The sequence below is a fragment of the Pristiophorus japonicus genome, chromosome 3 (genome assembly GCF_044704955.1).
Source record: "Pristiophorus japonicus isolate sPriJap1 chromosome 3, sPriJap1.hap1, whole genome shotgun sequence".
NCBI lineage: Eukaryota > Metazoa > Chordata > Chondrichthyes > Pristiophoridae > Pristiophorus > Pristiophorus japonicus.
This window is the reverse complement of record NC_091979.1, coordinates 326168927-326182818: the sequence shown is the minus strand read 5'-3', so window position 1 is coordinate 326182818 and position 13892 is coordinate 326168927. Positions and strand designations below refer to the sequence as shown.

The following is a 13892-nucleotide window of genomic DNA, read 5'->3' as shown; positions in this document are numbered from 1 at the left end:
CACTTCTGGAGCTTGTGTCACGAGAATCGAACAACGGTGCTACATTTGGCAAGGTTGTGAGTGTGGCAGGAATTGATCCCGTGTTTCTCTGCCTTTATACATAGGAACAGGTGTGGCCATTCCTCAGCAAGTGGTTAGAATCTGGAATACACTTCTCTAAAGGGCGGTGGAGTCAGACTCAATCTTATCTTTCAAAACGGAGTTGGATAAGTATCCAAATGAAAAAAATTGCACAGCTGTGTGTAAATGACAGGGGCGTGAGATTTGTTGAGAGTTGGCATGGGCTCGACGGGCTGCATCCATTCCCTTATTCTTTGATTCTATAAGTTAGTGGCACATTTAATAGTGTGCATGTCAGCAGAATATTGAAAGGGACATGGATTCAGTCGGCACAACGAGAGGCATCTGATTCAGAAGATTCGGGTGCACGAAAATTCGGGTTTAATGACTTTAAAAGCATCATTTTTGTTTTGTGAAGATTCGGTCAGAGAAATGTTTGAAAAAGAATTTTTTGCTGAAAAGGGCTCAGCACTTCATCTTCTTTTTGGCTGTTAGGGCCACACTTCTTTTCGATGGTATTCTTCCAGAATGTATATTTTCTTTGCTGTTTCACAATAACCAGTCCCTTGCACTGCAGTCTATCTCACTGTTTCCAACGTCTCGTATACATGTTACCAGCAATGAACATTTTGAAGCAGACTTCTAAAGCACAGTGTCCAAAATGGTTTATGGATTCAGAGGTAAAGTGCAGAGCACAGATAAGTTATTCAATTAAGGATTCTCCTTCAGTTAACATTTCTTTAGTTGTGCAAATGAAGATCATCAGTCAATTAATGATGTTTTCCCATGAAGGCAGGATAACATTTAATGATTATGCATTTTCTAAGTAAAAGCCCATGTGATTCAGGGCGAAGTGGCAAATTGGATCCAAATTTGGCTCAGAGGCAGGAAGCAAAAGGTAATGTTTGATGGGTGTTTTTGTGACTGGAAGGATGTTTCCAGTGTGGTTCCACAGTTTTCAGTGCCAGATCCATTGCTTTTTATGATATTTATCAATGATCTAAACTTGAATATAGGTGTTATGATTACGAAGTTTTCAGGTGTTATTAAAATAGGCAGTGTGGTTGATAATGAAGAAGAAAGCTGGAGACTCCAGGAAGATATCAATCAACTGATAAGGGGGTAGAGCAGTGGCAAACTGAATTTAATCCAGAGATGTGAGAGATCGCGCATTTGTGGAGGGCTAACAAGGAAAGGGAATACACATCAACTGGTATGACATTGAGAAGTGTAGAGGAAAAAAGGTAACTGGGATTGCTTGTCCACAGATCCCTGAAGGTAGCTGACCAGTTGGAAAAGTTGATTAAGAATTCATATGGAATGGTTGCATTTATTGGCAGAAGCAAGGAACAGAACAGCAAGTGGGTTATGCTAGAACTGTATTAAATTCTGGTTAGGCCACAGCTGGAGTTCTGCGTGCAGTTCTGGTCACCGCATTGAAGGAAGAACGTGCATACGCTGGAGAGGGTACAGAGGAGATTTACGTAGATGTTGCCGGGAGTGGAGCAACTTTGCTATGAGGACAGATTGAATAGGATGGGTTTGTTTTCCTTGGAACAGAGGAGGCTGATGGGCGACAGCATTGAGGTGTATAAAAATAGGAGGGGCCTAGATATTGTTGATTAAAAGGGTCTATTTCACATAGTGGAGTGGTCAACAACCAGGCTGTATAATTTAAAAGTAATTAGTGTAAGGGTTAAAGGGGATTTGAAGTGAACATTCTGCATGCAGATGTTTGTGGGGGTCTCAAACTCACTGCCTGAAAGTGTGGTGCAGGCAGAAACCCTCACCACATTTAACCAGTTCTTAGATGTGCACATGAAATGCAATAAGGTGCAGGGGTACACACCTAAAACTGGGCATTTGTTGGCCGGTGCAGATACGATGGGCTTAAATGACTCCTTCCATGCTGTAAACCTCTATGATTATATAATTATCGGTTAGGATTACTTTCATGATGCAAAACGTGGCAATCAGATAATTAATGGTGTTTCCAGTGAAGAAGTGTTCGTGCAAGCTGGGGCTCGAACTCAGGAAGCTGAGATCAAGCATCTTGTGAGGCTGTTGTTCGGAGCAGGTGGAGCGTTGTCTCGAACGGTGGCATTTTGAAGCCCAGTGAAGGGCGGTAAACCGCTGTTTGATGCTGCATTCTCCGCTTTCCGCCGGCAGCGGCTGATTGGAGAGTGTGGGAGCGGAAGTTAGGGCTTGTTCCGCCCTCACTCACTCTGGAGCTGGGGAAGAGCGATTAGTCGATGGGTTTGTTTGTGGCTTTAATTTTCTGTTGTGAAGCGTGGTGGCGTGGCTGGATCCTTTAATAATCTCTCACAGCTGACCTGAATGCACGGAATGTGCAGCTTTGAGATATGGTTTCTCCAGCGTCAGGGCTGGAAACGGGAGGGAGTGAGAGACACTGTGTAGAATTTGAGTGTGAACAGAACTGCAGAGAGAAATCAGCAAATGGAACAGCATCGTGAGACACTGCACTCTGTTAACATTGAACCACTAATATGAATGATTTAATTTTATCTTATCATGAATTGAACACGTTTGCATAACGTTTCCGCCCGGTTTCGAACCGGGGACCTTTCGCGTGTTAGGCGAACGTGATAACCACTACACTACGGAAACGCTGTGGCAGTAACATTGTTGGGAACATAACCAGAGCTTTAACCTCAACAGCTGGACGACACTTCTGGAGCTTGTGTCACGAGAACAGAATGACGGTGCTATATTTAGCAAGGTTGTGAGTGTGGCAGGAATTGATCCCGTGTTTATCTGCCTTTATACATAGGAACAGGAGTGGCCATTCCTCAGCAAGTGGTTAGAATCTGGAATACACTTCTCTAAAGGGCGGTGGAGTCAGACTCAATCTTATCTTTCAAAACGGAGTTGGATAAGTATCCGAATGAAAAAAATTGCACAGCTGTGGGTAAATGACAGGGGAGTGAGACTTGTTGAGAGTTGGCATGGGCTCGACGGGCTGCATCCATTCCCTCATGCTTTGATTCTATAAGTTAGTGACACATTTAATAGTGTGCATGTCAGCAGAATATTGAAAGGGACATGGATTCAGTCGGCACAACGAGAGGCATCTGATTCAGAAGATTCCGGTGCATGAAAATTCGGGTTTAATGACTTTAAAGGCATCATTTTTCTTTTGTGAAGATTCGGTCAGAGAAATGTTTGAAAAAGAATTTTTTGCTGAAAAGGGCTCAGCACTTCATCTTCTTTTTGGCTGTTAGGGCCACACTTCTTTTCGATGGTATTCTTCCAGAATGTATATTTTCTTTGCTGTTTCACAATAACCAGTCCCTTGCACTGCAGTCTATCTCACTGTTTCCAACGTCTCATATACATGTTACCAGCAATGAACATTTTGAAGCAGACTTCTAAAGCACAGTGTCCAAAATGGTTTATGGATTCAGAGGTAAAGTGCAGAGCACAGATAAGTTATTCAATTAAGGATTCTCCTTCAGTTAACATTTCTTTAGTTGTGCAAATGAAGATCATAAGTCAATTAATGATGTTTTCCCATGAAGGCAGGATAACATTTAATGATTATGCATTTTCTAAGTAAAAGCCCATGTGATTCAAGGCGAAGTGGCAAATTGGATCCAAATTTGGCTCAGAGGCAGGAAGCAAAGGGTAATGTTTGATGGGTGTTTTTGTGACTGGAAGGATGTTTCCAGTGGGGTTCCACAGTTTTCAGTGCCAGATCCATTGCTTCTTATGGTATTTATCAATGATCTAAACTTGAATATAGGTGTTATGATTACGAAGTTTTCAGGTGTTATTAAAATAGGCAGTGTGGTTGATAATGAAGAAGAAAGCTGGAGACTCCAGGAAGATATCAATCAACTGATAAGGGGGTAGTGCAGTGGCAAATTGAATTTAATCCAGAGATGTGAGAGATCGCGCATTTGTGGAGGGCTAACAACGAAAGGGAATACACATCAACTGGTATGACATTGAGAAGTGTAGAGGAACAAAGGTAACTGGGATTGCTTGTCCACAGATCCCTGAAAGTAGCTGACCAGTTGGAAAAGTTGATTAAGAAGTCATATGGAATGATTGCATTTATTGGCAGAAGCAAGGAACAGAGCAGCAAGTGGGTTGTGCTAGAACTGTATAAAATTCTGGTTAGGCCACAGCTGGAGTACTGCGTGCAGTTCTGGTCACCGCATTGAAGGAAGAACGTGAATACGCTGGAGAGGGTACAGAGGAGATTTACGTAGATGTTGCCGGGAGTGGAGCAACATTGCTATGAGGACAGATTGGATAGGATGGGTTTGTTTTCCTTGGAACAGAGGAGGCTGATGGGCGACCGCATTGAGGTGTATAAAAATAGGAAAGGCCTAGATATTGTTGATTAAAAGGGTCTATTTCACATAGTGGAGTGGTCAACAACCAGGCTGCATAATTTAAAAGTAATTAGTGTAAGGGTTAAAGGGGATTTGAAGTGAACATTCTGCATGCAGATGTTTGTGGGGGTTTCAAACTCACTGCCTGAAAGTGTGGTGCAGGCAGAAACCCTCACCACATTTAACAAGTTCTTAGATGTGCACATGAAATGCAATAAGGTGCAGGGGGACACACCTAAAACTGGGCATTTGTTGGCCGGTGCAGATACGTTGTGCGTAAATGACTCCTTCCATGCTGTAAACCTCTATGATTATATAATTATCGGTTAGGATTACTTTCATGATGCAAAACGTGGCAATCAGATAATTAATGCTGTTTCCAGTGAAGAAGTGTTCGTGCAAGCTGGGGCTCGAACTCAGGAAGCTGAGATGAAGCATCTTATGAGGCTGCTGTTCGGAGCACGGGGAGCGTTGTCTGGAACGGTGGCATTTTGCAGCCCAGTGAAGGGCGGTAAACCGCTGTTTGATGCTGCATTCTCCGCTTTCCGCCGGCAGCGGCTGATTGGAGAGTGTGGGAGCGGAAGTTAGGGCTTGTCCCGCCCTCACTCACTCTGGAGCTGAGGAAGAGCGATTAGTCGATGGGTTTGTTTGTGGCTTTAATTTTCTGTTGTGAAGCGTGGTGGCGTGGCAGGATCCTTCAATAATCTCTCACAGCTGACCTGAATGCACGGAATGTGCAGCTTTGAGATATGGTTTCTCCAGCGTCAGGGCTGGAAGCGGGAGGGAGTGAGAGACACTGTGTAGAATTTGAGTGTGAACAGAACTGTAGAGAGAAATCAGCAAATGGAACAGCATCGTGAGACACTGCACTCTGTTAACATTGAACCACCAATATGAATGATTTAATTTTATCTTATCATTAATTGAACACGTTTGCATAATGTTTCCGCCCGGTTTTGAACCGGGGACCTTTCGCGTGTTAGGCGAACGTGATAACCACTACACTACGGAAACGCTGGTGCAATAACATCGTTGGGAACATAACCAGAGCTTTAACCTCAACAGCTGGACTACACTTCTGGAGCTTGTGTCACGAGAATCGAATAACGGTGCTACATTTAGCAAGGTTGTGAGTGTGGCAGGAATTGATCCCGTGTTTCTCTGCCTTTATACATAGGAACAGGAGTGGCCATTCCTCAGCAAGTGGTTAGAATCTGGAATACACTTCTCTAAAGGGCGGTGGAGTCAGACTCAATCTTATCTTTCAAAACGGAGTTGGATAAGTATCCGAATGAAAAAAATTGCACAGCTGTGGGTAAATGACAGGGGAGTGAGACTTGTTGAGAGTTGGCATGGGCTCGACGGGCTGCATCCATTCCGTTATTCTTTGATTCTATAAGTTAGTGGCACATTTAATAGTGTGCATGTCAGCAGAATATTGAAAGGGACATGGATTCAGTCGACACAACGAGAGGCATCTGATTCAGAAGATTCGGGTGCACGAAAATTCGGGTTTAATGACTTTAAAAGCATCATTTTTCTTTTATGAAGATTCGGTCAGAGAAATGTTTGAAAAATAATTTTTTGCCGAAAAGGGCTCAGCACTTTATCTTCTTTTTGGCTGTTAGGGCCACACTTCTTTTCGATGGTATTCTTCCAGAATATATATTTTCTTTGCTGTTTCACAATAACCAGTCCCTTGCACTACAGTCTATCTCACTGTTTCCAACGTCTCATGTACATGTTACCAGCAATGAACATTTTGAAGCAGACTTCTAAAGCACAGTGTCCAAAATGGTTTATGGATTCAGAGCTAAAGTGCAGAGCACAGATAAGTTATTCAATTAAGGATTCTCCTTCAGTTAACATTTCTTTAGTTGTGCAAATGAACATCATCAGTCAATTAATGATGTTTTCCCACAAAGGCAGGATAACATTTAATGATTATGCATTTTCTAAGTAAAAGCCCATGTGATTCAGGGCGAAGTGGCAAATTGGATCCAAATTTGGCTCAGAGGCAGGAAGCAAACGGTAATGTTTGATGGGTGTTTTTGTGACTGGAAGGATGTTTCCAGTGGGGTTCCACAGTTTTCAGTGCCAGATCCATTGCTTTTTATGGTATTTATCAATGATCTAAACTTGAATATAGGTGTTATGCTTACGAAGTTTTCAGGTGTTATTAAAATAGGCAGTGTGGTTGATAATGAAGAAGAAAGCTGGAGACTCCAGGAAGATATCAATCAACTGATAAGGGGGTAGAGCAGTGGCAAATGGAATTTAATCCAGAGATGTGAGAGATCGCGCATTTGTGGAGGGCTAACAAGGAAAGGGAATACACATCAACTGGTATGACATTGAGAAGTGTAGAGGAACAAAGGTAACTGGGATTGCTTGTCCACAGATCCCTGAAGGCAGCTGACCAGTTGGAAAAGTTGATTAAGAAGTCATATGGAATGGTTGCTTTTATTGGCAGAAGCAAGGAACAGAACAGCAAGTGGGTTATGCTAGAACTGTATAAAATTCTGGTTAGGCCACAGCTGGAGTACTGCATGCAGTTCTAGTCACCGCATTGAAGGAAGAACGTGAATACGCTGGAGAGGGTACAGAGGAGATTTACGTAGATGTTGCCGGGAGTGGAGCAACTTTGCTATGAGGACAGATTGGATAGGATGGGTTTGTTTTCCTTGGAACAGAGGAGGCTGAAGGGCGACCGCATTGAGGTGTATAAAAATAGGAGACGCCTAGATATTGTCGTTTAAAAGGGTCTATTTCACATAGCGGAGTGGTCAACAACCAGGCTGCATAATTTAAAAGTAATTAGTGTAAGGGTTAAAGGGGATTTGAAGTGAACATTCTGCATGCAGATGTTTGTGGGGGTCTCAAACTCACTGCCTGAAAGTGTGGTGCAGGCAGAAACCCTCACCACATTTAACAAGTTCTTAGATGTGCACATGAAATGCAATAAGGTGCAGGGGGACACACCTAAAACTGGGCATTTGTTGGCCGGTGCAGATACGATGGGCTTAAATGACTCCTTCCATGCTGTAAACCTCTATGATTATATAATTATCGGTTAGGATTACTTTCATGATGCAAAACGTGGCAATCAGATAATTAATGGTGTTTCCAGTGAAGAAGTGTTCGTGCAAGCTGGGGCTCGAACTCAGGAAGCTGAGATGAAGCATCTTATGAGGCTGCTGTTCGGTGTACGGGGGGCGTTGTCTCGAACGGTGGCATTTTGCAGCCCAGTGAAGGGCGGTAAACCGCTGTTTGATGCTGCATTCTCCGCTTTCCGCCGGCAGCGGCTGATTGGAGAGTGTGGGAGCGGAAGTTCGGGCTTGTCCCGCCCTCACTCATTCTGGAGCTGGGGAAGAGCGATTCGTCGATGGGTTTGTTTGTGGCTTTAATTTTCTGTTGTGAAGCTTGGTGGCGTGGCAGGATCCTTTAATAATCTCTCACAGCTGACCTGAATGCACGGAATGTGCAGCTTTGAGATATGGTTTCTCCAGCGTCAGGGCTGGAAACGGGAGGGAGTGAGAGACACTGTGAAGAATTTGAGTGTGAACAGAACTGCAGAGAGAAATCAGCAAATGGACCAGCATCGTGAGACACTGCACTCTGTTAATATTGAACCACGAATATGAATGATTTAATTTTAGCTAATCATTAATTGAACACGTTTGCATAATGTTTCCGCCCGGTTTCGAACCGGGGACCTTTCGCGTGTGAGGCGAACGTGATAACCACTACACTACGGAAATGCTGTGGCAGTAGCATTGTTGGGAACATAACCAGAGCTTTAACCTCAACAGCTGGACTACACTGATGGAGCTTGTGTCACGAGAATAGAATGACGGTGCTATATTTAGCAAGGTTGTGAGTGTGGCAGGAATTGATCCCGTGTTTCTCTGCCTTTATACAGAGGAACAGGAGTGGCCATTCCTCAGCAAGTGGTTAAAATCTGGAATACACTGCTCTAAAGGGCGGTGGAGTCAGACTCATTCTTATCTTTCAAAACGAGTTGGATAAGTATCCGAACGAAAAAAATTGCACAGCTGTGTGTAAATGACAGGGGAGTGAGACTTGTTGAGAGTTGGCATGGGCTCGACGGGCTGCAACCATTCCCTTATTCTTTGATTGTATAAGTTAGTGGCACATTTAATAGTGTGCATGTCAGCAGAATATCGAAAGGGACATGGATTCAGTCGGCACAACGAGAGGCATCTGATTCAGAAGATTTGTGTGCACGAAAATTCGGGTTTAATGACTTTAAAAGCATCATTTTTGTTTTGTGAAGATTCGGTCAGTGAAATGTTTGGGAAAAGAATTTTTTGCTTAAAAGGGCTCAGCACTTCATCTTCTTTTTGGCTGTTAGGGTCACACTTCTTTTCGATGGTATTCTTCCAGAATGTATATTTTCTTTGCTGTTTCACAATAACCAGTCCCTTGCACTACAGTCTATCTCACTGTTTCCAACGTCCCATGTACATGTTACCAGCAAGGAACATTTTGAAGCAGACTTCTAAAGCACACTGTCCAAAATGGTTTATGGATTCAGAGGTAAAGTGCAGAGCACAGATAAGTTATTCAATTAAGGACTCTCCTTCAGTTAACATTTATTTAGTTGTGCAAATGAAGATCATCAGTCAATTAATGATGTTTTCCCATGAAGGCAGGATAACATTTAATGATTATGCATTTTCTAAGTAAATGCCCATGTGATTCAGGGCGAAGTGGCATATTGGATCCAAATTTGGCTCAGAGGCAGTAAGCAAAGGGTAATGTTTGATGGGTGTTTTTGTGACTGGAAGGATTATTCCAGTGGGGTTCTGCAGTTTTCAGTGCCAGATCCATTGCTTTTTATGGTATTTATCAATGATCTAAACTTGAATATAGGTGTTATGATTACGAAGTTTTCAGGTGTTATTAAAATAGGCAGTGGGTTGATAATGAAGAAGAAAGCTGGAGACTCCAGGAAGATATCAATCAACAGATAAGAGGGTAGAGCAGTGGCAAATTGAATTTAATCCAGAGATGTTAGTGATAGCGCATTTGTGGAGGGCTAACAAGGAAAGGGAATATACATCAACTGGTATGACATTGAGAAGTGTAGAGGAACAAAGGAAACTGGGATTGCTTGTCCACAGATCCCTGAAGGTAGCTGGCCAGTTGGAAAAGTTGGTTAAGAAGTCATATGGAATGGTAGCATTTATTGGCAGAAGCAAGGAACAGAACAGCAAGTGGGTTATGCTAGAACTGTATAAAATTCTTGTTAGGCCACAGCTGGAGTACTGCGTGCAGTTCTAGTCACCGCATTGAAGGAAGGACGTGAATACGCTGGAGAGGGTACAGAGGAGATTTACGTAGTTGTTGCCGGGAGTGGAGCAACTTTGCTATGAGGACAGATTGGATAGGATGGGTTTGTTTTCCTTGGAACAGAGGAGGCTGATGGGCGACAGTATTGAGGTGTATAAAAATAGGAGGGGCCTAGATATTGTTGTTTAAAAGGGTCTATTTCACATAGCGGAGTGGTCAACAACCAGGCTGCATAATTTCAAAGTAATTAGTGTAAGGGTTAAAGGGGATTTGAAGTGAACATTCTGCATGCAGATGATTGTGGGGGTCTCAAACTCACTGCCTGAAAGTGTGGTGCAGGCAGAAACCCTCACCACATTTAACAAGTTCTTAGATGTGCACATGAAATGCAATAAGTTGCAGGGGGACACACCTAAAACTGGGCATTTGTTGGCCGGTGCAGATACGATGGGCTTAAATGACTCCTTCCATGCTGTAAACCTCTATGATTATATAATTATCGGTTAGGATTACTTTCATGATGCAAAACGTGGCAACCAGATAATTAATGGTGTTTCCAGTGAAGAAGTGTTCGTGCAAGCTGGGGCTCGAACTCAGGAAGCTGAGATGAAGCATCTTATGAGGCTGCTGTTCGGTGTACGGGGAGCGTTGTCTCGAACGGTGGCATTTTGCAGCCCACTGAAGGGCGGTAAACCGCTGTTTGATGCTGCATTCTCCGCTTTCCGCCGGCAGCGGCTGATTGGAGAGTGTGGGAGCGGAAGTTAGGGCTTGTCCCGCCCTCACTCATTCTGGAGCTGGGGAAGAGCGATTAGTCGATGGGTTTGTTTGTGGCTTTAATTTTCTGTTGTGAAGCTTGGTGGCGTGGCAGGATCCTTTAATAAAAGCTGACAGCTGACCTGAATGCACGGAATGTGCAGCTTTGAGATATGGTTTCTCCAGCGTCAGGGCTGGAAACGGGAGGGAGTGAGAGACACTGTGAAGAATTTGAGTGTGAACAGAACGGCAGAGAGAAATCAGCAAATGGACCAGCATCGTGAGACACTGCACTCTGTTAATATTGAACCACTAATATGAATGATTTAATTTTATCTAATCATTAATTGAACACGTTTGCATAATGTTTCCGCCCGGTTTCGAACCGGGGACCTTTCGCGTGTGAGGCGACCGTGATAACCACTACACTACGGAAACGCTGTGGCAGTAGCATTGTTGGGAACATAACCAGAGCTTTAACCTCAACAGCTGGACTACACTTATGGAGCTTGTGTCACGAGAATAGAATGACGGTGCGAAATTTAGCAAGGTTGTGAGTGTGGCAGGAATTGATCCCGTGTTTCTCTGCCTTTATACATCGGAACAGGAGTGGCCATTCCTCAGCAAGTGGTTAAAATCTGGAATACACTGCTCTAAAGGGCGGTGGAGTCACACTCATTCTTATCTTTCAAAACGAGTTGGATAAATATCCGAATGAAAAAAATTGCACAGCTGTGTGTAAATGACAGGGGAGTGAGACTTGTTGAGAGTTGGCATGGGCTCGACGGGCTGCAACCATTCCCTTATTCTTTGATTGTATAAGTTAGTGGCACATTTAATAGTGTGCATGTCAGCAGAATATTGAAAGGGACATGGATTCAGTCGGCACAACGAGAGGCATCTGATTCAGAAGATTTGGGTGCACGAAAATTCGGGTTTAATGACTTTAAAAGCATCATTTTTGTTTTGTGAAGATTCGGTCAGAAAAATGTTTGGGAAAAGAATTTTTTGCTGAAAAGGGCTCAGCACTTCATCTTCTTTTTGGCTGTTAGGGTCACACTTCTTTTCGATGGTATTCTTCCAGACTGTATATTTTCTTTGCTGTTTCACAATAACCAGTCCCTTGCACTACAGTCTATCTCACTGTTTCCAACGTCCCATGTACATGTTACCAGCAAGGAACATTTTGAAGCAGACTTCTAAAGCACACTGTCCATTATCGTTTATGGATTCAGAGGTAAAGTGCAGAGCACAGATAAGTTATTCAATTAAGGACTCTCCTTCAGTTAACATTTCTTTAGTTGTGCAAATGAAGATCATCAGTCAATTAATGATGTTTTCCCATGAAGGCAGGATAACATTTAATGATTATGCATTTTCTAAGTAAATGCCCATGTGATTCAGGGCGAAGTGGCATATTGGATCCAAATTTGGCTCAGAGGCAGTAAGCAAAGGGTAATGTTTGATGGGTGTTTTTGTGACTGGAAGGATGTTTCCAGTGGGGTTCCACAGTTTTCAGTGCCAGATCCATTGCTTTTTATGGTATTTATCAATGATCTAAACTTGAATATAGGTGTTATGATTACGAAGTTTTCAGGTGTTATTAAAATAGGCAGTGGGTTGATAATGAAGAAGAAAGCTGGAGACTCCAGGAAGATATCAATCAACTGATAAGGGGGCAGAGCAGTGGCAAATGGAATTTAATCCAGAGATGTGAGAGATCGCGCATTTGTGGAGGGTGAACAAGGAAAGGGAATACACATCAACTGGTATGACATTGAGAAGTGTAGAGGATAAAGGTAACTGGGATTGCTTGTCCACAGATCCCCGAAGGTAGCTGGCCAGTTGGAAAAGTTGGTTAAGAAGTCATATGGAATGGTTGCATTTATTGGCAGAAGCAAGGAACAGAACAGCAAGTGGTTTATGCTAGAACTGTATAAAATTCTGGTTAGGCCAAAGCTGGAGTACTGCGTGCAGTTCTAGTCACCGCATTGAAGGAAGGACGTGAATACGCTGGAGAGGGTACAGAGGAGCTTTACGTAGTTGTTGCCAGCAGTGGAGCAACTTTGCTATGAGGACAGATTGGATAGGATGGGTTTGTTTTCCTTGGAACAGAGGAGGCTGATGGGCGACAGTATTGAGGTGTATAAAAATAGGAGGGGCCTAGATATTGTTGTTTAAAAGGGTCTATTTCACATAGCGGAGTGGTCAACAACCAGGCTGCATAATTTAAAAGTAATTAGTGTAAGGGTTAAAGGGGTTTTGAAGTGAACATTCTGCTTGCAGATGTTTGTGGGGGTCTCAAACTCACTGCCTGAAAGTGTGGTGCAGGCAGAAACCCTCACCACATTTAACAAGTTCTTAGATGTGCACATGAAATGCAATAAGGTGCAGGGGGACACACCTAAAACTGGGCATTTGTTGGCCGGTGCAGATACGATGGGCTTAAATGACTCCTTCCATGCTGTAAACCTCTATGATTATATAATTATCGGTTAGGATTACTTTCATGATGCAAAACGTGGCAATCAGATAATTAATGGTGTTTCCAGTGAAGAAGTGTTCGTGCAAGCTGGGGCTCGAACTCAGGAAGCTGAGATGAAGCATCTTATGAGGCTGCTGTTCGGTGTACGGGGAGCGTTGTCTCGAACGGTGGCATTTTGCAGCCCAGTGAAGGGCGGTAAACCGCTGTTTGATGCTGCATTCTCTGCTTTCCGCCGGCAGCGGCTGATTGGAGAGTGTGGGAGCGGAAGTTAGGGCTTGTCCCGCCCTCACTCATTCTGGAGCTGTGGAAGAGCGATTAGTCGATGGGTTTGTTTGTGGCTTTAATTTTCTGTTGTGAAGCTTGGTGGCGTGGCAGGATCCTTTAATAAAAGCTCACAGCTGACCTGAATGCACGGAATGTGCAGCTTTGAGATATGGTTTCTCCAGCGTCAGGGATGGAAACGGGAGGGAGTGAGAGACACTGTGAAGAATTTGAGTGTGAACAGAACTGCAGAGAGAAATCAGCAAATGGACCAGCATCGTGAGACTCTGCACTCTGTTAATATTGAACCACGAATATGAATGATTTAATTTTAGCTAATCATTAATTGAACACGTTTGCATAATGTTTCCGCCCGGTTTCGAGCCGGGGACCTTTCGCGTGTGAGGCGAACGTGATAACCACTACACTACGGAAATGCTGTGGCAGCAGCATTGTTGGGAACATAACCAGAGCTTTAACCTCAACAGCTGGACTACACTTATGGAGCTTGTGTCACGAGAATAGAATGACGGTGCGAAATTTAGCAAGGTTGTGAGTGTGGCAGGAATTGATCCCGTGTTTCTCTGCCTTTATACAGAGGAACAGGAGTGGCCATTCCTCAGCAAGTGGTTAAAATCTGGAATACACTGCTCTAA

At 43.5% G+C, this 13892-nt stretch overlaps 5 non-coding genes across 5 annotated transcripts; all 5 read right to left on the bottom strand.

Moving 5' to 3' along the window:
* Positions 1-2615: 2615 nt before the first annotated feature.
* Positions 2616-2688, bottom strand: trnav-aac (transfer RNA valine (anticodon AAC)). The gene has a single exon. It is a non-coding gene; the product is annotated as a tRNA-Val (tRNA).
* A 2674-nt stretch (positions 2689-5362) lies between these two features.
* On the bottom strand, positions 5363-5435 carry trnav-aac (transfer RNA valine (anticodon AAC)). Its single transcript has one exon. It is a non-coding gene; the product is annotated as a tRNA-Val (tRNA).
* A 2674-nt stretch (positions 5436-8109) lies between these two features.
* trnav-cac (transfer RNA valine (anticodon CAC)) lies at positions 8110-8182 on the bottom strand. The gene has a single exon. It is a non-coding gene; the product is annotated as a tRNA-Val (tRNA).
* A 2673-nt stretch (positions 8183-10855) lies between these two features.
* On the bottom strand, positions 10856-10928 carry trnav-cac (transfer RNA valine (anticodon CAC)). Its single transcript has one exon. It is a non-coding gene; the product is annotated as a tRNA-Val (tRNA).
* Positions 10929-13600: 2672 nt separating this feature from the next.
* trnav-cac (transfer RNA valine (anticodon CAC)) lies at positions 13601-13673 on the bottom strand. The gene has a single exon. It is a non-coding gene; the product is annotated as a tRNA-Val (tRNA).
* Positions 13674-13892: the final 219 nt, after the last annotated feature.